This window comes from Nomascus leucogenys, chromosome 14 (genome assembly GCF_006542625.1).
Source record: "Nomascus leucogenys isolate Asia chromosome 14, Asia_NLE_v1, whole genome shotgun sequence".
NCBI lineage: Eukaryota > Metazoa > Chordata > Mammalia > Primates > Hylobatidae > Nomascus > Nomascus leucogenys.
Genome location: NC_044394.1, coordinates 19120959 through 19143283, shown reverse-complemented (window position 1 = coordinate 19143283; position 22325 = coordinate 19120959). Strand labels below are relative to the sequence as shown.

Genomic DNA, 22325 nt, shown 5'->3' with positions numbered 1-22325 from the left:
AGGATGGCATTCCCATGCTCAGGCTACTGAGATGGCACGGGCAAAGACCAGATACTGTGCCCGACACAAGACAGATGCTCAATAAATGTCTGTCCCCATCTCTTCCTCCTAACTGTCCCCTCTGCTACAACCAAACTGATCAGTGCCCCACCTGTCTTGGGCTTTCCATGCCTCTGCTCTTGGCCCTCCCCTCACCTTTTAGTCCCAAGTCCATTCATCCTTCAAGCCCAGCTCAAAGCCTTCCCTCCTCTAGGAAGGCTTCCCAGATTACCCAGCTGGGATGATGGCTCCTTCTTAGAAACCCTACACCAGCACTGTCAGCCTCCCTCGTCCAGCACATATCATACACTCTATGAGAGCATTGCTTATCTCTTCTTGTGTACCAGTCTTACCTGCTTAATTAAAATAATGGAAAGTGCACCAGACGCAGACTCAAGAGAAGTGAAGGGCACACTCCATTCTCACCTTTTAACACTGACTGGCTATGTGACCATGAGCTGTTTGCTTGGCTTTTTCCAATGTTTTCCCTAAAACCAAAGCATCTGAAATAGAAAATCTCTAAAAATTGGTATATACATACAACAGAATCTTACTTAAAAGCAAGGAAATCCTGTCATATGCTGCAGCATGGAGGACATAATGCTCTTGGAAAATACTATAAGCTGTTTTAGGACAGATAGAACTCTTTTTTTTTTGAGACAGAGTTTCACTCTTATTGCCCAGGCTGGAGTGCAATGGCACAATCTCGGCTCACTGCAACCTCTGCTTCCAGGATTCAAGCGATTCTCCTGCCTCAGCTTTTCGAGTAGCTGGGATTACAGGCGCGCACCACCACACCAGCTAATTTTGGTATTTTTAGTACAGATGGGGTTTCACCACATTGGCCAGGCTTCTGACCTCAAGTGATCCACCCTTCTTGGCCTCCCAAAGTGCTGGGATTACAGGCGTGAGCCACTGTGCCCGGCCAAATGCAAGTCTTACAGAACCTTCACCCCATAACCCCAGCCCAACATCTTTAAGGAACAGTTAAAAATGATTTAGGCATTTTTGAAAGCTGAACACTAATGAAAAGAAGGACTCTGTGAGGGAGGTATCACCATATTTTGAATCACAGAGCCTATGCCAGCCTAGGTAACACCCCCTCATCCATACCTTAATCTTTCACAGTCAGATGATAGCTGAAAGTCTTAACAGGTGTCAGAAGTTCCTTTTAAAAATTCCTCTATCTAAGCCAACCCATCTCATTTATAGGAAGAAAAATGAGAAATGAGGCACAGAGCCATGTGCCCAGAGTTACAAAGCAAGCTACTGGCATGCTGGAGATTAGAAAGCAGGCCTTCTGAATTCCTGCTGCCATTTCTAGAGCAAACCTGAAGGCAGAGGAAGCTAAGCACAAAGGAAGTAACGTGCATTTCTCATGCCAGTCAATGAAGTGGGCCCAGGGCTTGGAATCAGGGAAAACTCACCTTAATGTCCTTTCCCCACTGCCTTCCAGCATCCAACACAAAGGTGGAGCCAAAAGGCCTGTCATGAGTGCTAGATGAGTGATATCTTTTTATGTTCTCTGATGTCCAACTTGCACCAGCTCAGACAGAATGACAGCCCAGGATGTGGTACAAGCACAGCTTCCATCTCATCCTTCCAGCCCAGTGTAGAACCATACACAAAGATGACCTCAGCAAACTTTGTTGTTTAAAAATCCTTTTTCTCAGTTTTATACGTTGACCTTTCCTTTATTATTCGTATGGTGTCCTGAGGAATAGCCTACTCAGGAGGCATTTAAAAAAATACCTGACAAATGGAATTATTCATCACAACTAGAATTATTTTATTTTATTTTATTTATTTTGAGACAGAGTCTCGCTCTGTTGCCCTGGCTGGAGTGCAGTGTTGCGATCTTGGCTCACTGCAAGCTCCGCCTCCTGGGTTCATGCCATTTTCCTGCCTCAGCCTCCCGAGCAGCTGGGACTACAGGCACCCACCACCACGCCCGGCTAATTTTTTGTATTTTTAGTAGAGACGGGGTTTCACTGTGTTAGCCAGGACGGTCTCGATCTCCTGACCTCGTGATCTGCCCGCTTCAGCCTCCCAAAGTGCTGGGATTACAGGCGTGAACCACCGTGCCCGGCCACAACTAGAATTTTAATGACAGGTGAAGAATGAAGAGAAAGAAGAGAAAGACTAAGCTCTTTTCTAATACCTGCCAAGCTCACCTATAACTACCTCTCCACTCACCTCTTTTCATTACTATTTTTATCACCAATACCTTAATCACCATTACTCTTTTAATTACCATCTACCAAGAAAGACACAATTTGAGACCATGTTGGTGCCTTTTTTCCATTATACCGTATTTTGAATAACATTCTAAAAGCTTCAGTAAAGGATATGGAGAAATTGGAAACCTTGTACGCTGTTGGTAGGAATGTAAACGGTGCAGCTGCTGTGGGAAATAGTATGGAGGTTCTGCAAAAAATTAAAAATATAACTACCATATGGTCCAGCCATTCCCCTTCTGGATATATATCCAAAAGAATTGAAAGCAGGATCTCAAAGAGACACTTGCATTCCTATGTTCATTGCAGTATCATTCACAATAGCAAGAGGTGAAAGCAACTCTAATGTCCATTAATGGATGAATGGATAAACAAAATGTGGCATATACATATAATTGAATATTACTTAAAAAGAAGAAAATTCTGTCATATGCTACAACATGGATGAAGCTTGAGGACATCATGTTAAATGAAATAAGCCAGTTAGAAAAAAACAAATATTACATGATTCCACTTACATGCAGTATGCTGAGTAGTTAAACTCATGGAAAGAGAAAGTAGAATGGTGGTTGCCAGGAGCTGGGGGAAGGGGAACGTGGTGAGTTATTGTTTAATGGGTGTAGAGTTTCAGTTTTTCAAAATGAAAAGGGTCTAGAGATCTGATTGCACAACAATGTGAACATAGTTAACTCTACTGAAGTTACATTTAAAAATGGTTAATATGGTAAACCTTACGTTATGTGTTTTTTTTTTTACCACAATTAAAAATGAATTTTAAAAACATACTTCAGTAAAGACAAGGAATGCACCACTGGGCAGGGGAAGAAACAGCAGATCTAAAGCCACATGTTCCCCACCTATGATGCTGAAGCTCAAACCAAACATTCTCAAATGCTGTCAATCAACACATTCATCTCTCTAAGTCCTATCTTCCACCCTTAGGAAAAAAGATATTTACTTGGAATCCTGCCAACTCTCATTTTCACAACAAAAGGCTTCATAAATTAGTTACTGCCTCCCAGCCTCACATTTGTGTGCAGCGCAATAGAGTTTATCAGAGTTTATCCATTTCCCACAGAGTTGTCACTAGAGTCAGACCTCATGATCTCGACAAACCCAACCTTCATGAAATTGTTCAAAAACTTTATTTTTCAGTCAGCATCTTTGAGATTGAGTCCTTGAAACACAGGGGAAATAAATTGGTAGTTTAGAAATAGCAGCAATGCATCATATTCAAGCAGGCAGGTACACATTTACACAACTTAGGAGTGTGTGTATGGACATATACAGGAGAATGCCTACATGTATACAGATCACTTTAACAGATATCAGACAAGTTTTTCTTACTGTGAAGGTTTTGTGATACCCCCATCATCAACTATCCTGAAACACTTAGACTTGCCCAGCCAGCTAAAGAACACTGATATTCTGTCAATGTGGGTACATACATAGTTTGCTGTCACGAATAATTTTGCCATAATAAGGGCTTATGAAGCAGCAGACCAAGGTTCTTACTGATCAAAAAATTGTCCTTGTAGTTGGCCTATTAGAGATCACGGAAGGGCAAATGGCAAAAATCATTACACAGGAAAGAGGTCTGTAATTTGTAGTGATTATAATCAAAATTACACTAGTTCTTGTTAATAACACTACAAGAGCCTGCATTTCTGACTCATCAAACATAAAACATTAACAAAAATTAACATGAGACTAGGTCTTGAGTTAGAGTCACAGGGCATTATTTCCTGGAGAAGGACAAAGGTTGCTATCATCCCTGTACCAATACACAATGTGTCTCACTGTGTACACAGAAACCACCAGGAAAAAAACGCCAAAATTTACCTTGGTAACAATAGCCCGTTAGCATGCTAACTCCCTAAGAGCATATACGTAATCTTAGAGGTCTGAGGGCCCTCAGAATCCATCCAGCCCACCCCCTTGTTTTTCAGATAAGAACACTGAGACAGGCTGGATGGAGTTCTCTAAAGTCGAGCTAGAGAGGCCCAGTGGACTCCCAGAGCTCCTGATTGCAGTAACAGTACTGACAATGCCCCCCACCCACCACCATCTGAATCCATTTTTGTACATGCCATCAAAAAGCTTTGTTACCTAAAAATAGTTTTGCTGGATTTTAATGTCCATCTGCCAGCTTTTTCTAACGGTAGGTTGGCAATAGAATAGTAGGCATGTTAAATAAAGCACTCAGCTAGTATCTATCACTTAGTGGGGTCTCCGGGTACCTTTGCTTATTTAACTTCATCCTTCCTTAAATAAAAGTTTAATCCTTTTTGTATATACCCAGTAATGGTATTGCTGGGTCAAATGGTATTTCTAGTTCTAGATTCTTGAGGAATTACCACACTGTCTTCCACAATGGTTGAACTAATTTACACTCCCACCAACAGTGTACTGGGTATATACCCAAAGGATTATAAATCAGTCTACTATAAAGACACATGCACATGTATGTATATTGTGTCACTGTTCACAATAGCAAAGACTTGGAACCAATCCAAATGCCCATCAATGACAGACTGGATAAAGAAAATGCAGCATATATACACCATGGAATACTATGCAGCCATAAAAAAGGGTGAGTTCATGTCCTTTGCGGGAACATGGATGAAGCTGGAAACCATCAATCTAAGCAAACTATTGCAAGGACAAAAAACCAAACACCGCATGTTCTCACTCATAGGTGGGAGTTGAACAACGAGAACACATGGACACATGGCAGGGAACATCACACCCTGGGGCCTATTGGGGAGTAGGGGACTGGTGGAGGGATAGCATTAGGAGAAATATCTAATGTAAATGATGAGTTGATGGGTGCAGCAAACCAACATGGCACATGTATACCTATGTAACAAACCTGCACGTTGTGCACATGTACCCTAGAACTTAAAGTATAATACAAAATAAAAATTAAAAAAAAAAGTTTACTCCTTTTTAAAACTTTGTTCAAGTTTGTTTGTACAGCCTACCAGAAATCCTGTCTAGGATATATTTTATATCTCTATATCTTATTCATATTGCCCTGTCTTTCTGATATAGTATTTAGCACAAATAAATGTTTGACGTTTTTTAATAGGTCACTTAGGCCTCCTGTTTTAAATTAGTCATGTGTATCTCTTGTGCTTGACAGTCAGAAACAAACAGACAAAAATGACCCTGTAAAAGTTATCTGATTCTCAACTCTAAACCTTTTTGTTAAGTTTAGGCAAGGTCTGGCTCTTCGGGGAAAGGTTTAACAAGTTCAATAACCGCTCTGACGTCACAAATGAGATACTTGAGGTATCTCAAAGTCTTACTCATAATTTTCTAATACAGAGTAATTGTAGGGAGAGGTACAAGATTTTCCTCCCATTAATTAAAGGGTATTCAGAGCCCTACCAATACTTATGTGAAGGAAGGCAATTTCCAAGAAGGTTGGAAAAGGCAGGTCAAAGATAGGCATCAGAAGCTTTCAATTACTGCCTGGAACCCAGAAGCCTCTGATTTATATTACCACTAGAGCAAGCTGGGGTAAACAACAACCTGATTCAGAAAATCTCAGACTGAAATCTGTAACACGGGGGATAATGCTTTCCAAAGACTTCTATTAGTATTATAGTAATGTTCTATAATGTTCTCTAAGATGAAAGTGATACACACATTTTAAGTATTACAAATAATCCTCCTGGAAATTTAGTAATATTTCTTCTTTATTACCCCCTTATACCAAACTACAGCTGTCTCAACAAAGAGGAACAGAGCACTAAAGCTAAATAACCCCCATGAAGGACCAACCCTCTTCCAGTAACAGCCAGCCTGTCTGACTTGGGATTGTTCTACACTGACCACGTCTCTCTCCCTCCAAAGAACATGCACCTCCCACTCCCATCTGTCTCTCCCTCCAACCTCAGTCATGTGTTTTTGGGGTGGGAGGGGGGACCAATTTATCAAAAGTTTAAAATATTTTTATTGTATTTTTCCATTAAATCATTCTCTCAATAAATGTTTAGGATTATGCAGGATCATTTTAATGTGCATTGAGTGCAAATCCGAAACAGGAAAGTACAGTGAGAGAAGATACAAATGCAAAGACCATATTAATTTTTTAAATTAAAAAAAAAATCTTTTTCAGTGCTTTTCCTGCTTCCCAGGAGAAGGACTGAGAGTCACGAATGCCCTCTAAACTTCACAGCCACAGGTCCCCAGTGTCGTCAGGCCATCAGAACATGTGCCCTTTCAATGTTCCTGCCTCCTCCTTGGCTTCTCCTCAACTTCCCTTGCATGAATGCAATATTTCTCAATGTGGAAGGCCCCTTTGCAGGGAGGAAACAGGAGCCCTCCCTTCAGAAGATTTATTTCCATAAGAAATGTTATAATTAACATTTCACATGCATGCCCACTGTGTGCAGACACCGAGCTAGGCATCTTCCACATTATTTTAAGTTCCTGCAACAATCCCATAAGGTGGATATTATCCTCATCCTAAAGGAGTCAATTGCCCACCGTCGCATAGCTAGTAGGCAACAGAGCAGGGACCTCATGTGGGACTCCAGGCCTCTGAAGCCATCCTTCCTTCCTCAGCATCACCCCTGAGATGGACAGTCCTGGATAGCTGAATCCAAACCCAGGAACATTCAGGTGCTCCAGCCGTGGGAGGACCTCCAAAGTGTATTCAGACAGGTAGACTGAGAGAGCCTCAGGGCCCATACAGTTTCCAAAGGCTGGACAGAATACAGACAAATATCAGCTAAGAAAAACATAATCCTAAAATCTAGAGGCCACACGATAGAGGGGGGAAACATTCTAAGCAGTGGCCTGCCTTGCAGATTTGTAACCAAATTCCTCACGATCCTCATCTATCCCAAGCATCCAACATCCAGAGGCTTCACAGAACCCAAACCAAATTCCTCTTCCTTCCTCTTCCCTTTCCCGTCCCCTTGGAGAGCATGTCCTAGGAAGTCTAATTCAACAGTTGAAAAGGCCCTGCTTTCTCAAGCCCTCAGCCACAATCTCAGCTTCAGGGTCTTGTTTCTTCCCTGGAAGAACACAACAGTCCCCTAAAGCGGCATTCCTCCCTCCAACTCCCCTCCTCCCTGTGCCTTCCTTCACAGTGTCCCCAGAGGGACCCTTCTGAGACAAATTCCACATCAGTGGTTCTCAGGGGCAGTCACAAGGGCCTCGAGCACCCTGGGGGTGGAAATCTAGGGGAGGGTCCTCTGCCGCTTCTAGCGTAACTCCAAGTTGGTAGTTTTACATATTGAGATTAACAAACAGTTTTCTATTTGAAAATAAAAATTCTCCTGAGCTAGATTCTGGAAACCACTGGCCTACAGGATAAAAACTATTGGGCACCACGGCACTCCTTGTCCATTCCTATAGTCCTACCTTGAGCTCCTTCTGCAGCTCTTCCCGTGGCATCTTGACACAGCCAGGCACGTTCAGGCCATTCATGGCACTGCTTGCTTGGCCTGAAATCTCTTTCATCTACTGACATCAACTCTCTTCTGTGAAAACTGAAAATCTTTTCTGCTGACCACAGACTTGTTTTCACTTAATCACCTAACTGTATTTCTACCACTGATCACAGTGCCTGGCACATAGTAAGTACTCAAATATTTTATTCATTCACTAATGAATGAATGAAACAAAATCAATAAGCACTCATTCCAATAAAGCTTAAAAATAAAGAGATCACTTAGGTGTACTTTGAAATGTACCTATCACAGGATATTCCAACACCATGTAATAAAATTGAATTAATAGATCAATACTAGCATTTTAAAAAATGGAATAGAATAGAAAGTATCAGAGCATCTCATGTGGTACATGTAAACACTACTTTGTGGAATTTAAATGTGTGTGGATACACACAAATACACCCATAAACATACATTTATGTGTATGTATATTCTCAAATATACATACATTTATGTATACTATGTTGCCATATAAAATATATTCCTTACTGAAATGGTTGAAAATTATTTCTTTCAAAATCACAAGTCAGTTATAGGTTACATCTCTATGAGTACTCTGAAGTCATCCGTTGAGTTTTTTAAAACATAGAAACATCATCCCCCATCATAAAATTCAGGTCGGACAATAATTGTGTTGTGTGTGTCAATTAAAATGGCTCCCTGAATGTGAGGGAGTTAAAAAGAAAATCCACATGTGGGCATGACTGAAGATTACGACTGATTAAATGAATGCACAAAGCTGCATGGGAACACCTGTTAATTCAGTGTGAGGGGTTTTGGATTTCGCATTAGTATCAAGTGCATCCTCCAGCCTCGCGTCTCCTCCATCCTGTATTTCTCAAGGTAGTCTTGAATGCCTCTACATTATTTACAAGCATCCATACTAACACTCGCCTTCCTTCAAATGCTGGGAGACAATGAGTATAATTCCATGGACAGTGTGTATAGGGGCCCAGGGCAAACGCTGGAAGCGCACACAAATCCTCTGCAGTTCTAGGTATAAAAGTGTGTATGTTCATAGCAGAGACATATAATGGGGCTAATAGATTCGGTCTGTAGGCTTACTTCTCCAAAATCAGCATATAAAATAGCTTTGGGACTGTCAATCCATGGAACTGTCAAATACATGTCCCTGGCTAGAGAAAAAGGTAAAAGCTAACCGGAGAGCCACACTAGCTAAATAACATGCTGCTAGTAGAAGTTACTAGATTGTTTTTGTTGTTATTAACCACAGGAAAAAAGGCTTAAATTACGCATCAGTTAAAATGACGATAACATTCTCCTCCACTTGTGCTCTACAGTGAGGGGCAGATGAATGGCCTTTGGCTGTTGCAGCAAAATAGAGGTAATCTACGTATAAACTACTACAATTTTAACATTCCATTCCCTATCTTGCTTGGTCACTATAGTCACCTAATACTCTATATGTCCTTGTCACAATACAGTACTCCAGGAAAACTGTGGCCAACATTTGGAAAAATTAACCATGAAATTCTCAAACTTCAACTGCTAACATCTACTCCAGGCTAATGATGACAGAGAAAAACACAGGCAAACTGCAGGCCAACCTTGGGGAGATAGTTTCTTTAGAGATACCCTCTACTGAGCACCCCTGATATCCAAGGAACATGGAAGGTAAAGAGGCAAAGGTGGAAGAGCTCCAGAAACATCCCAGTGACCTAAGGAAGGAACAGAAAACTAAAGAAATCTTTAGCTTTAGTTCTTTTAACCAAAAAGGGTAAAAACCCTAGGGTGAGATACCTGGAGCACAAAAGGAGGCAGGGGCCAAACCCACAGTAAAGGACGTCTGAATCATTGTATAATGGCTTCTACTAAGCTAGCAAACAATGCCTTAAATTTCCCAAACCATCTCTACCAAGTTAACATTGCAGCACGTTAACATCATACAGACACTGCCAGAATGAAAATCTAAGACAAATATTCTGGTAAGAGAAAGATTAAACTCCAGGATTCTATCAATCAGCTGGTCTTACTTCTGTTTATTACTAGAAAAGAAAAATTTGTCTTAGTTCAGACTGCTAAAACAGAATACCACAGACTGGGAGATTAACCAACAACTATTTCTCTCTCACAGTTCTGGAGGCTGGAAGTCGGTGCCAGTCGGTTGGGTTCTTGGTGAAGGACCTCTTCCTGGTTTACAGACAGCCATCCTCTCAGATTCTCATGGTAGAGAGAAAGATCATTTCCCATGTCTACTTTATAAGGACACGAATCCCATTCATGAGGGCTCCACTTTCATGACCTAATTACCCTCCAAAGACCCCACCTCCTAACACCCTCATGTTGTGGATTAAGATTTCACCATATGAATTTGAGTGGGAGGACACAAACATTCAGCTCATAATAATGTTTTCAATAATGTACACAGAGTCCACGCACAGTGACTCACACCTATCATCCCAGCACTCTGGGAAGCCGAGGTGGGCTGAGTTCTTGAGCCCAGGAGTTCAAGACCAGCCTGGACAACATGGCCAAAATTCATCTCCACCAAACAAATATAAAAATTAGCTGGCCATGGTGGTGTGTGACTGTAATCCCAGCTACTTGTGAGGCTGAGGTGGGAAGATGACTTGGATACGGAAGGTGGAGGTTGCAATGAGCCAAAATTGCACCACTGCACTCCAGCCTGGGTGACACAGCAAGACCATGTCTCGAAAAAAAAGTACGCAGAAAATATCTCAAAAGATATACATCAACTTTTTAAAAGGAATTATCTTTATGTAGAAAGATGGGAAAGGGTTTAGGGAAGGAGAAACATTTATTGCCCACTTCTGTAGTGTTTGAACTTTTTTTTGCAATGCATGCATTGTAACGTACAATGTAATACATTATTTTATAATGCATTTTAATGTAAAATTATTAAACACAAAGAACTCTTTAATAGGTATCACAAAAATTAGGAGGAAATTTTCCCCAGATGAAGTGATAATTAATAGCTCTGACCATGAATGAGTTCTTCAGTCTGACAAACACTCAATAAAAAGCAGAGGTGCATTCAGACTTAGGTGAGGTGTTGTAGGGAAAGTGGAAACAAATGTTACCATTGTCACTGTCTTCAAGGAATTTAGTCATCAGCTGGAGGGAGATTACGGATACACCCACCTGAGTACACACATGACACTAATAAGACACAGAGAACATGGGGTACAGAATAGCAAGGGCCAAGGAAGTTTCTTGAAGAGGAAAGGTTACTGTGAACCATACCGGCAAGAGGGCTCCCGGCCAGGGCTGGAGCTCAGAGTGGAGGCAGTGGGGAGAGCTTGGGTTTCCTGCAAACTTAGAGTGAACCAATAGGTAAACATGTAACACAGGGAAGGGCTGAGGGCCCGCAAATGGCCCAGCATCTCCGACTTCAGTCCATCAGTTTCTTAGGATGCCTAAAGACACAATCTTGTGACTAATAAGGCGACTTCACATACATATTCAAAAAGCCTAAAGCGTCTGCAGAAATTTAAACCTGAATGGCAAAATTCTTACCAGCCTCACCCAGTAACAGGTACCCATCAGTCAATGATGTCATTATCTGAGAGTTCTTAAAATTCACAGGCTTGCAGCAAAGAGGTCAAAATTCAGAGCTCTGCAAATTCCCTTGAAGATTAACTAATAAAAATACAGAAGAAATAAGAATTGTAGAAAACAGATGTATTTCTCAACCAGAGGATGAAAAGGCTAAGATTCAGGTTTTCAGGAAGTATCACAACACTTTCATATAAATTCATTGCTTATTTTATACACATTGTCTATTTCCCCAAAAGAGGTTACATGTGAGTAAGGAATGTGTTAATAGAGTACTTATGTCACTGTACTGCTAAAGAATCTAGAATGGCACTCTAGTACTAAGCACCTGTCATGCTCTAAGAGTGATGCTTGGTTCTTGAGAATCCAAAGATGTTCATGTTTTTTTTTAAGTAACCAACCAATGGTAAACATCACCTTGCATTTTATAAAATGTCTTTATCTCTGAACCAAGAACACCAGTCTATCTGAAAATGCGTTGTAAACATTCATTGTTACTTATTGTCATCTTCCCAGCAACCTTTCCCCTTTGGGGGAAACAGCTCCATGTGGTTCCAGGGAGAGCTGCCATGCTCCTATGTCCCTCCACACTCCATACTCCAGTTCACTGCTCTAGACATTTGAGTAAAGCCTGGTAAATTACAGCCTTTCTCCCAAACACCCCTAATATTTCCAACTGGAACCAGAAAAAATGGAAGGTGTTAGAGAGTGAAGCCCAGGAGCAGATGGCAGCCATGTTTCTTGTCATCTAGAAGACTACCTACAAGGAGCAGAGACAGAAGCCCACTTACACAAGGTCACTAACAACAAGAGACGGAGAGATGAAAAGCCTTAATTTCTGTTGTCCTATGGGCCCTTCACCCTTTCTTCAGATTGGCTATTTAGCCCTTCCCTTGATCATCCAAGATACTCCAATCTCTTTCCCCAAAAGTCCTAATATAAAATGCCTTCCTCCACCCCACCACAATTCTTCTGCATTAGGCATGCCAACAATATCCTCCAACTGCCAGTCAGATGCCCTCTGAGCTGTGGATGGATGGAGCTGATGTGTTCTGTACATACAGCTTCCAGCTCCTCACCAATGTTTGGGGACACCTCTTCTGAAGGTATCCATTCTAAGTATCCGGTCGGCCATGACCTGGATAAAACGATCTTCCGGGTCAATCAAAACCCCATCTCCGTACCCAACCTTACAGACATTTGAACTACAGGAAACAAGGATATTCACTCATTTAGCAATGAGGACAAAAGACAAAGGATAGGCAAGAGCTGGGGTTGAAATGACAGTATACCAAAGCCACATGTGAGCTGAGTCAAGGAGGAGCAGATACTAAGTAGAGGGTTCCAATGAATGAGGTGCATGGCCCATCGGAAATATAAGTAATGCCTCCAGGTCCACAGCAGCCACTGTCACATAGATTTTTCAGGGCTCATTTGAATGAAACTTTGTAATAACTCTCTTGTATGTATGTATTTATTTTTTAAAGACAGGGTCTTGTTCTGTCACCCAGTCTGAAGTGCAGTGGCACAATCACGGCTCACTGTAGCCTCAGCCTCTGGGGCTGAAGCAATCCTCCCACCTCAGCCTCACAAGTAGCTGGGACTATAGGTGTGCGCCACTGCGTTCAGCTAATTTTTTTTTACTTTTCAGAGACACAAGGTCTCACTATGTTGGCCAGGCTGCTCTTCAACTCCTGGACTCAAACAATCCTCCCACCTCAGCCTCCCAAAGTGCTGGGATAATAGGCATGAACCACAGCTCCTGGCCTCTCCTTCTTTTACCCCATATCCACAACACACATATCTTTGTTGTTCAGAGAACTCAAGTGAATCTATTCCTTACAACCAGAAGGACCTAACCAAAAATAATTTTCTAAGCATGATTTTTTTCAGAGAAGTCAATCATTAGACATAGACCAAATATTTAGCTCTGCTGTTACCTGGGCCCCTCTCCACTGGACTACTATTGAGTATGATCATGTCAAAATACTGGTGAATTTATGGCTTAATAATCAAAACTATCTTCTTTAAGTGACTTGGTATCAAAAATCAAATGCAACTTAAGAAACTATTTAACATCTACCTAGCATCAATTCTCTCCTAATTAGAAAATTAAATTGAATGGTATCACTGAAGATGGAGGTTAAATAAAATTCTAGAGAGCTGCATTGTATTGTTAAATTTAAAAATATACTTTGTGTCATTTTGAGTTTGCTTTTATCATGGGACATGTTTTATTTTTAAAGTACAAAGAACTTTACAAGTGCCTTATATATAAATTAAATTTCTACCTTTTATCATCCTATGATAGTACTTTCTCACAGATCCACTTTGGTAGAAAACTGGCAAAGGGGTTAACTGTGTAAGTGAATTTAATAATGGCAACAAATAGAACCATCTGAGACACCAAACACCCACCAATAGACCTTTATGATGACCACATTTGGGGAAATGAAAAACTTCCTAAGTCTACAGTACTTACTCTATTTTTGAGACAGAGTCTTGCTCTTGTCACCCAGCCAGGCTGGAGTGCAATGGCGCAATCTCGGCTCACTGCAACTTCCACCTCCCGGGTTCAAGTCATTCTCCTGTCTCAGCCTCCCGAGTAGGTGGGATTACAGGTGTGCACCACCACATGTGGCTAATTTTGTATTTTTAGTAGAGATGGGTTTTCACCATGTTGGCCAGGCTGGTCTTGAACTCCTGACCTCAGGTGATCCACTTGCCTCGGCTGGGATTAAAGGTGTGAGCCACTGCGCCTGGCCTACAGTAGTTTCTGATGCCTACAACAGATCTGCCATCTGTTTCCAGGCAACCACCAAATAAAATTCACAGCACTAGGGTGTTGGTAGCTTTTACAGAGTATTTTCTGCTCTTTCTCTCTAATCTACCACTATTACTTATCTAAGAGAGCAGAGACAGAAATAAGGTACTGATACATGCTACAGCACCGATGAAACTTGAAAACGTTTTAAGTGAAAGAAGTTAGACACAAAAAGGCCACAGATTACATGATTCAATTTTTAGTAAATGTCCAGAATAGGCAAATCCATAGGGTCCGAATGTAGACTAGTAGTTGCCTGGGGCTGGGGGAAAGGAAAATGGGAAGTAACCGCTAATGTACATGGGATTTCTTTGGGAGGTAATAAAAATGCTCTGGAATTAGTGGTAATTGTCACATAACTCTGAGTATATTTTAAAAACTGCTGAATGGTATACTTCAAAGGGGGTATATTTTATGGTATGTAAATTGTACTTCAATAAAGCTGATATGTGTCTATGAGAGAGAGAACATATATGCAGACAGAGCCAGGAAAAAGATAAGAAGGCAGAAAGTTCACATACATTTTTCCTCTTTTGCTTACATAGGCAGTCCCCAAATAAAGAGCAATTGTATTCCTTAAATTCAGTCATTAATCAACTCTCAATTCTAAGAGATTTTTCACAGAAGAACGGAGCGCCTCAAAAGTAAGTGACTGACTTAGGGAAAGAATTCTGGTGGAGTGAAGAGAATGAGGAGTTCAGACAAAGGCTAGGGGTGGAACAGGAGACAAAAAAGGGAATGAGGATCAAGAGAGCTTCTCTGAGGTGACTCAGGAAGGAGAACCTGGGCTCTCAAAGAGTGAGGGGCAGGAATGGGGGCTGGGCCAGGAAGGGGGACGAGTGAATGGTGAATAGTCAGAAACTCTGGGAGCACGAGGCCTCCATCTGTGTGTTCTCCCTGGATCACTCACCTCAGCGACTGTGAGATTTCAGCCATTGCTGAGGTGAGAAGAGAGTCTGAGGGAGAACAAGAGCAGGAATCCAAGCTGATTTCAGAAGCAGGGGAGAAACTGGGTCTATAGTGGTGAAGAGACAGAGGAGGCAGAAGGAACCACAGGAAAACTACACCTAAAAAAGTAAAGCAAAGACTCTTCCACCCCTATGTGAGAAAACTATGGAAGCCATTTATATGTGAAAAATAAATTGAGGGTATAATCTAGGACTATGAGCAAATACCTCAACAGACTTTCTCACAATAGCTTTCATGAACAACTTGGATATAAAATGCTCTTTCAGATTCTGATTTCACAAACAATGGTAGTATAGTTACTGTGTGCTAGGGACCACACTTCTTTTACAAACAGTCCCAAATAATGCCTAATTTAGGGATACAGCCTGAAGAGTAGATGAGGAAAATAATGGGTAGCTATTAAATCCCTGTTAATCCTCTCTGTAAAAACCCATTCCACCATGCAAGAAGCTGTTCTCTTTCCCCTGGGGCAGGAAAGTGTCACCTCTGAACAGAATGTTAGGTGTGCGAACAAGAAGAGCCCTAACATGATTTAGACAATGAGTCCAGGCGTGAGATGGCATATACTATCTTGAGCAGCCCAAAGCAGACTTTCTGTTTTAACGAGAGGTGTCCTCAGAGACCTGCAGCCTAGCCTCTTCAATTTTGCTGCAGTGGAAAATGAAGCAGCCACGAAGAGGCTCAGGTCCCAGACTCCTCTCTCCAAGTTCCAGTGCTCTTTAGGTTACTAGACCCTACCCATTAAAATGACTGGTGTGTGTGTGTGTGTGTGTGTGTGTGTGTGCGTGTGTGTGAGAGAGAGAGAGATCAATCGTTCCCTCTAAATTACTACAGCAGGCTGGGCGTGGAGGCTCATGCCTATAATCCCAGCACTTTGGGAGGCCAAGGCGGGCGGATCACCTGGGGTCAGGAGTTCGAGACCAGCCTGGCCAACATGGTGAAACCCTGTCTCTACTAAAAATACAAAAATTAGCCAGGTGTGGTGGCGGGCGCCTGTAGTCCCGGCTACTCGGGAGGCTGAGGCAGGAGAATCACTTGGACCTAGGAGGCAGAGGCCGCAGTGAGCCAAGATCGCACCATCACACTACAGCCTGGGCAACAAGAGCGAAACTCCATCTTACTATAGCAATGATTGCCTATACTAACTTCCTGGCACTTGTATACATATATAGTCTCATGTAAATAGGTTTCCTCCTCCTAATTAGATCATTCTAGGCCATGTTTTATAGATTTCTTTACATATTCAGCAAGAGGTTGGCTCTGTTCGTTCACTAGAAGTCAAATGGTTTACACACACACACACACACACACACACACACACACACACACTAGTCCCCTTTAGCCTGGGTTTCACTTTCCATGGTTCAGTTACCTTCAGTCAACCACAGTCTGGAAACATGAAATGAAAAACTGCAGAAATAGGCAATTCATACGTTTTAAATTGCATGCCATCCTGAGCACTGTGATGAAATCTTGTGCCATCTCGCTCCATCCTGGTATGTGAATCATCCCTTTGTCCAGCAGATACACACTGCAGACGCTCCCTGTTAGTCACTTAGCAGCCATCTTGGTTATCAGATTGACTGTCAGGTAACCCTTATTTGACTTAATAATGGCCCTGGGCTGGCAATTCAGATATGCTAAAAAGAAGCGACTGTCAAATGCTTCCTTTAAGTGAAAAAGTAAAAGTTCTCAACAAGAAAAGAAAAAAAAATCCTATAATGATAAGGTCTACGTCAAGAATGAATCTTCTATCCGAGAAATAGTTAAGAAGGAAAGAAATTTGTGCTAGTTTTGTTACTGCACCTCAAGCAGAAATGCACTTTTCTTGTCTCATAGTAGAATCAACACAAATTAGGGGAAGACGTAGTCTTTAAAAAATTGTGTAACTGTTTTCTTTTTACTTCAATTAAATGCTGGTTTCCAAAAAGTCCAGCTTAGTTTGAATCACCACATGTTCCATGATACCAAGGCAACTGGTCAGAGGTCAGGAAAGTGGGCCTGCAATCACGGGATGCAGGCAATCATTTACAGAAAACATAAAAACTACTTCACTGTGCTAGTTAACAGGATTGACCAATGCTCTCCTCGGCTTCCTTCCAAACTGCGAACAGTAACACCTCAGAAGTACCATCTACCATGTTTTCACTCCACATTCCACTTTAGGAATAAGTATATGTCTTGCCAGTCTGTTACATATACAAAAGATGTATATTTCAAAGATGTAGTATAAAAAATGTAAAGCGTCTCATTAATAACTTTTCATGAGGATTGCATGTTAATATATTTTGGATATCTATAAATATTTTTGGATATAAACAAAATTTTGGAGTATATTACAACAGTCAATGTTAATTCTAATTATTATTATTATTATTTTTGAGACGGAGTCTCGTACTGTCGCCCGGGCTGGAGTGCAGTGGTGCAGTCTTGGCTCACTGCAACCTCCGCCTCCCAGGTTCAACTGATTCTCCTGTCTCAGCCTCCCAACTAGCTGGGATTATAGGCGCCCGCCACCACGCCCAGCTAATTTTTTGTATTTTTAGCAGAGATGGGGTTTCACTACGTTGGCCAGGCTGGTTTTAAACGCCTGACCTCATGATCCACCAGCCTCGGCCTCCCAAAGTGTTGAGATTACAAACGTGAGCCACTGCGCCTGGTAATTCTAATTAATTTCTTAAAACACATCTAAGTCTTAAATTTTTACAAGCTGAAGAGTTGAGATTTCTTATCACTCAACTTGCATGAGGGGAAAGCTTTCAGATGAAGCTTTTCTCTACTTGGAGAAAAAGCTGTTGCTTTCAATCCTGCCAGGTGCTCCGGGTCAAGTTCTCTGTATTTCCTCCTGATCATCAGGCTGATGTTTCTGGCTACTAAGGAACTGGGGGTGGCGATGAGTGACTCAGATATGAATCAGACTGATTTTCAAGCAGCAGAGTTTAAGGAAAATGAAAGAACTAGGCAGTGGAAGTGACTGATTGCAGGCCGATTCATTTTTGTAATGATAAGCTAGTATTTGACAAGTGATCACAGGCCTGTGATCTGTGAATTGTTATCTGTGAATTGTAAAAAACTTTTTTTTTTTTTTCTGAGATGGAGTCTCGCTCTGTCGCCTAGGCTGGAGTGCAGTGGCGCAATCTCGGTTCACTGCAAGCTCCGCCTCCTGGCTTCACGCCATTCTCCTGCCTCAGCCTCCCAAGTAGCTGGGAATACATTAAAAAACAAACAAACAAACAAAAAAAAACAACCTGATATAGCCAGGCTTTGTGGCACACACTTATAGTCCCAGCTACTTGAGAGGCTGAGGCAGGAGGATCACTGGAGATCAGGAATTCAAGGCTGTAGTGAGCTATGATTCTACCACTGTACTCTGGCCTGAGCAACACAGAAAGACCCCATCTCTAAACAAACAAGAAAACCAGCTGACATGCTGCATACTGTACCAGAGATGCTATCTCCCCTGTGAAATATCTTAGTAGTCTGATTCCCCAGTACCAACTGGGTATGCTACAATTCAGTTCAATTCTGACACCTCTACCTGACATTATTGTTAAATCCCATAGGATAAAGGGCTTGGTCCCACAAGACTGCCCCCATATCAGATGCCTGTTGCAAGTCCCAGGCCGCAGGCTATAAATTCAGGGGTTCCCAAGAACCCCCTCAGGTTCAATAATATGCTAGAACAACTCACAGAACTCAGGAAAACACTTTACCTTTTATGTTTACCAATTTATTATAAAGGTTACAACTCAGGAACGGCCAAATAGAAAAGTACACAGGGCAAGGTACTGGGGTGAGGTGGGGCTTCCATGTCCTCTCAGGGCACCCCACTCTACCCACACCACCTCCCCACAGATGAGTGGATGATGCTGAAAGTTCCAATTCTCTAATCGCTCAGTCTTGAGTGCACAGCATCATCCTGAGGCTAGCTAGGGATGGGAGACTATCCCCACCCAAAGTCATGGAATTAGCACAAACTCAGGTGTCAGAAAAGGGACACCTTATGGATAACAAAAGACACTCCCATCACTCAGCAGACTCCATTGGTTTTAGGAGCTCTATGCCAGGAACCCAGAACAAAGACCAAATATATTTCTTATTATGCTGCATTGAATTAAAAGCAATTCCTGAGGGTGAATAAGATGAAGATACGTAAAGTAAAAGTTATTTTAAAAATGTTTTTTAGGCCAGGCGCGGTGGCTCATGCCTGTAATCTCAGCACTTTGGGAGGCCGAGGCGGGCAGATCATGAGATCAGGAGATCGAGACCATCCTGGATAACACGGTGAAACCCGTCTCTACTAAAAATACAAAAAATTAGCTGGGGTTGTGGCAGGCGCCTGTAGTCCCAGCTACTTGGGAGGCTGAGGCAGGAGAATGGCGTGAAGGCAGGAGGCAGAGCTTGCAGTGAGCTGAGACTGCGCCACTGCACTCCAGCCTAGGCGACAGAGCGAGACTCCATCTCAGAAAAAAAGAAAAAAAAAGAAAGTTTTTTACAATTCACAGATAACAACCTAATAATAGGAAGTATCTGTCAACTGGGTGAGAATTAGTAACAAGTAGTTTACCTCACCCTATTTCCTTAGATACATAAACCTTGAAAGCAGCTTAGTAAAGGGCACAGGTGGTGGTTCCACTATCAGTACAAGATGAACTGCACCATTAAAAGATGAATTCCTGCATCTTTTGTAGATCTGCCTCAGAATTCAGACTGAAGCCTAGATTAGATTGTATCTACCGAAAGCCTTAGAAGGACACAGGAAATGTGATACGTACATTTTCATGGCTCTAAGCAAAATGTCTCGCTTTAGAACATGCATGTTCAGCAGAAACCCCACAACAGCACTCCCTCCTGTTGGGCCTATCACTGTATCACTCCTCTATAAGAGACAGGAAGATATCTCCCTTTCCTCAAAGTCAAGTGGTTAGCCTTCCACACCACTCCCACATCAAGTGGATCCTTTTTTGTTGTTGTTGTTGAAAAGAGATATTTATACTTAGAATTAGCCAGCTGGAGTCAGTTTGGATGATCCCACTTTTGTTGGCAACATCCAAAGCATCATAATCAGGAGCCAGTGGAACATATGCCTTCTTCTCTCCATCAGGCCCAATCAGGGTGTTGACCTTGGCCACATCAATGTCACAGAGCTTCTTCACAGCCTGTTTGATCTGTTGCTTATTGGCTTTAACATCCACAATGAACACAAGTGTGTTGTTGTCTTCTATCTTCTTCATGGCAAACTCTGGTCAGCAGAAACTTGATGATAGCATAGTGGTCAAGCTTGTTTCTCCTGGGGTCCACTTCCAAGGATATCTGGGCTGCCTCCAGAGTCTTAGTGTCTTGGGCCACTGGAAGGTGGGTGACATGCGGATCTTTTTTTTGTGGCTGTGGACACCTTTCAACACTGCCTTCTTGGCCTTTAAAGCCTTCGCTTTGCCTTCGGCTTTAGGCGGGCCAAGAGCTTCCTTCTTCACTTTCAGTGCCATCTTCTAAAAAAGGTCCCAAGTGTATCTTTATGGTAACTCTGTTGGGTTTGAAACTTTCTTTCTTTCTAGACTTTAGCTCGGTCCAGATAAAGTGCTCTCAAATACCGAAGGAAGAGGACCGGATGACCGTCAGTACTCTGCATCAGTCACAAAATGTGATCCCCTGGCCTGTTGGATATGTAAATTATCATCCCCACTCAAGGCCTACTGAATCAGAAACTTTGGGGGTGGGCCCAGCATCCCGTGCTTTAAACAAGCCCTCTACTTTTCAAATCACTATTCTATTCCAGACACTACTGGATTGTTCTGTAACTCCTGCTAGCAGCACATAGTTTTTTAGAGGGCTCAGAGATTTTTCTGTCCCACAGAATAACGAAGTAAAAGAATACGCAGGATAAGATAATTTCCTTCATTACCTTCCCCCAACAGATGGGTTTCCCGGTATCTTGTAAATTCACTGAATACGACTCCCGCCCCCCCGCTCAATATCATTTAACCTGGAAGCAGCATCTTTCCTTTTCAATAACTTGCCATGGTTCCTCATGGTTTCTTCTAGACCACAGGATGCATTCCTGAGAATTCCAAAGATCTTTTTAACATGTTTGAATTACCTCACTAGCAATGCTCTCTGCCAATGAGCTTTACATCTTTTTTCTTTTTTTTTTTTTACTTTACTGAATATTGAAAAAGAGTATACACTGCAGAGTCAGTATGCCTTCAGCCACTTAGCAGCAGTACGCCCTTGGGCAAGCTTCTTAATCTCTCTGGAACCTGTTTTGTCATCTATACAATGTAGACAGTAATAATCTCTCTCATATGATTGTTATGGGATTAACTGTTAATATATGCAGGCATTTCCCACCGTGCCTGGCACACTGTATAAGTACCATATTGGGTGCTTGCTATTATTATTATTATTATTATATTATTTTTTTTTTTTTTTTTGAGACGGAGTCTCGCTCTATCACCCAGGCTGGAGTGCAGTGGCACGATCTCGGCTCACTGCAAGCTCCGCCTCCCAGGTTCACACCATTCTCCTGCCTCAGCCTCTCCGAGTAGCTGGGACTACAGGCGCCCGCCACCACGCCCGGCCAATTTTTTGTATTTTTAGTAGAGACGGGGTTTCACCGTGGTCTCGATCTCCTGACCTCGTGATCCGCCCACCCCGGCCTCCCAAAGTGCTGGGATTACAAGCGTGAGCCACCGCGCCCGGCGGGTGCTTGCTATTATTATGACTACAGTTATTGAGGGACCTAGATAAACATCCTAGAAAGGTTAAGACAAATGATGGATACTAAGGACAGCTGGAGGCTCTCCTCTCAAACTGTACAAAAGACCACATGCAAAGAATAAGGAACTGTTCTGTAGTTTGCAAACAAAATGGTCCTTTAAAAAGGGGATATTACGTAGCCTGGAATCAGAAAGTAAAAGACTCATGATCAAAGGTAACTGGCCACCACTACCATACTGGCCTAAAGACTCAAATGAAAATTCAAGAAAAAGAGGCGAGAGATTAAAATACAAATCACTTTACTAGCACAAGCCAGGGTCATGATTTCCATAAAGTTCCATGTTAATGAATGATAATGAAGCCCCAATTCTAGAGTGACTGATTAATCATTCATTCAGGCAAGCTCAAGAAAGATCTTTAAATCAACACCACTCAAGAGACAAATTATCCTAAAGCAGCTGAATAGTTTTTCTGTAGCACATCGTTAGCTGTATCCCCAACATCCATTCTCCTCTTCCTCTTTTCTGTTAT

At 42.1% G+C, this 22325-nt stretch overlaps 1 protein-coding gene and 1 pseudogene across 3 annotated transcripts in view; both read right to left on the bottom strand.

Annotated features, from left to right (window-relative positions):
* Positions 1 to 22325, bottom strand: part of SPTBN1 (spectrin beta, non-erythrocytic 1) — a 214132-nt gene that overhangs the window by 121578 nt on the left and 70229 nt on the right. The gene's annotated exons all lie outside the window — the stretch shown is intronic.
* Positions 19685 to 21004, bottom strand: LOC115838309 (annotated as a pseudogene).